At 32.1% G+C, this 2,989-nt stretch overlaps 1 non-coding gene across 1 annotated transcript; it reads right to left on the bottom strand.

The window, feature by feature from the left end:
* Window positions 1-318: 318 nt before the first annotated feature.
* LOC112476785 lies at window positions 319-421 on the bottom strand. Its single transcript, XR_003045200.1, has one exon. It is a non-coding gene; the product is annotated as a U6 spliceosomal RNA (small nuclear RNA).
* Between the last annotated feature and the right edge of the window lie 2,568 nt (window positions 422-2,989).

Genomic DNA, 2,989 nt, shown 5'->3' with positions numbered 1-2,989 from the left:
TGAATATATATATATTCCTATGTTGAGTGTGTATATGTTTACTAGGGTTTTGTCTTCTTGATGTATTGATCTCTTTATCATTATGTAATGCACTTCTTTGTCTCTTATTATAGCCTTTGTTTTAAAGTCTATTTTGTCTGATATAAATATTGCTGCCCCAATTTGCCTGAAATATCTTTTCTCATCCCTTTTCTTTCAGTCCGTGATTGTTATTTCATCTGAAGTCGGTCTCTTGTAGACAATATATGCACGAGTTTTGTTTTCTTATCCATGGCTGCCCTATGTCTTTTAATTGGATAATTTAATCCATTTACATTTAAAAATATAGAACACTTTATAAATTTGTGTGTCATCCTTATGCAACGGCCATGCTAATATTCTCTGTATCTTTCCAATTTTAGTATATTTGCTGCTGAAGTGAGTACAAGATTTTCATTTTTATACTAGCCTCTTCTATGTCCTGATCTTCACTGAGTAAAATTGACTTTCTGAATTCATTCCTTGTTTGTTCCATAAAATCTGTTGACAGTCTGTGTATATGTTTCCTTCTTACTCAGTTATCTTGATGAGATCTGACTTTAGCAGTTTCATGCCCAAAAGATTGCTTCCCAGGTATGGTTTTAGATTTTTCATGTTCTGTTTAAATTGTCTCCTAAGAATTTTCAAGCTTAGATTGCATTCTGGACTCTTACTTGAACTGTCTTCTTTTATCTTCTTCAGTCTGAACCCCTCAACATTTACTACACTTGGCTAGTTTTCTGGTCTACTGTTTGGACTGCTCTCTCAGACTCTTCACATTGAACATACCAGTAATTGTCATGGTGTTAACTTTGTAATCTTGATTAATAATTATAGTTCTTTGAACTCAACCTGTAGCATGTTGCAGGTTTATCTTTCCAGTTTAAAGTATAGTACATCACAGGGATTAAGTGGTTGAAAAAGCAGAATGGTGAAAACATTCTATAAGATATTATTGTTAGGCTGATTTATAGCTCTTGCTTACCCCTGCTCTTAATATCAGGAATCCTTTGGCCCATGGACACATCCTTGTCCCAATCCCTAATAGCAATTATGGGCTAACATAGGTTGGAACTATAATGTTTTATCATGGATCATGTCTTTCTTGTTATTTATCTGGTTTCAAATCTGGGCCCCAGTTCTGTTTACTGGTCACTTGCCTGGATTTTTGCATTTCTTATGTGTGAACTTTTGCTTTAGTGCCCCTATCCTTTTAGAAATAAATTCTCACTGATTTATTTCTTTGAAAATCTAGAGTCCTTGTCCATGAAACCCAGATTAATTGTTGAGATGTTGTGAGCTAATGACAATCCTCATGAGCTAGTTATCTGGATTTCAGAGTTTTAGTCAGTTGGATTTCTGCTCTGCTAGCCATATTAGATGGATTTAAATAATACTCATGAATAATAATAAATAACACTAATTTAATGCAAACTATGTATTAAGATCTAGTCTTTGCACTTTCAAAGTATTAAATCATGCATACCTTATAGCAAGCCTGAAATAAGTGATGCTATTTTGGCTTAACTTCCTGTTGTCTTTGACCATATCCTATGAGTATACATTGTACTTCTAGACTAGATTTTCTTTATACCTGTAACAGAGTCTGTCTCAATTCCTCAACCACCATGTGATCCATTAGTAGTTGGTCTAGTTTCATGCTTTCAGTGCTCAGCCTGTTAAAGATCATCCATTCAATCAAGCACAGATAGTCATTGTCTGGCATATGGCCATTATCTCTCTTTGTTCTTTCTAGCATGATAACACAGTTAAGGATTTGGGATCCCTGACTGAACAAACTGGAATTCAAATCCTAGCTCTAGAATTTTCTAGTTGGATGATCTTGTGCTCAGTAGTTTTACTTATAAAATGAGATTAGTAACAGTAATTATCTTCATAAAGATATTCTTAAAATAAAAATAATTTTACATATAAAATATTTACCATAGACAATCTTGGCACACAAAGACAGTTCAAAATAGTGGATAATATTAATATCCATTGTTCAGTGTTTTTTATTAAAACTTGAATAACATTGGATCGTGTTCTGTCTTTAATATTTCTGGTCTAACAAGTGAAGCCTGTGTAAAACAGATATTAATTTAAAAATAGGAAACAAATCTTTCTTTTGACATCAGAATTTCCTCTATTAAAATAAATTAAGGATTCTATGAATCATAACCCCAGTTTCACACATCGGTAATAATATATTTAGAGAAAAAGTTTATTTTTATTGCAAAGAAAAAATATTTAAAATATTGATATGATTTATGGAAAAGAATAACGTTAAAATGATTAAAATAGAGTTTAGAATCAATTAATGGAATGTTCAACTTGCCTTGGGGTTATTGCTAAAGGAAACTAAGTTTTAAATTAAAATTGCATGTGGTAATAATTAACATTAGTAACTATAAATAAGAACATATTTAAGAAAGTAATCAGTTAGAGTTCCAAAAGTCCATATCTTTATTTTATATGCTTTCAGTTTCCTGATCTGGTTAATATCTTTAGGATTTCTAGCGGAATTTTCCTCTTCAGTAGTTTCCATATTTTTTGATTCCTGATTATTTACAATTAGTCAATACACTTATACTAAGAGTTTCTATATGTGAGACACTCGGAGTAAGTATTGGAGAGATGCTAAAAAGCATCAAAAGAACTCTAGTCTCAAGAGCTTGTCATCTAGAGCCAGAAAAGGTGTAATCATGTGAAAAGCCAAAATAATACAAAAACAGAAATTTAGAAAAAATGTGAGTTTCTGCAAGGCAATATGATTAATCATCTGCCTCACAATGGGTGATAAAAAATAAGATCCAGAAAAGTTCAGAGAAGAACATATGCCTTTGGTCTAAAGTGACCCGGGGAAGTCTTTTTTGGGAGGAGCAAAGATTGGAGCTAAATTTGAAGGGGAAGTAAAATTTGGGCTGTCTCAACTATCTTTAATTTATTCTAATAATGACATATTGTAGTT

The sequence above is a fragment of the Pteropus alecto genome, unplaced genomic scaffold (genome assembly GCF_000325575.1).
Source record: "Pteropus alecto unplaced genomic scaffold, ASM32557v1 scaffold292, whole genome shotgun sequence".
Classification (NCBI taxonomy): domain Eukaryota; kingdom Metazoa; phylum Chordata; class Mammalia; order Chiroptera; family Pteropodidae; genus Pteropus; species Pteropus alecto.
This window is presented reverse-complemented; position numbering and strand designations above follow the sequence as displayed.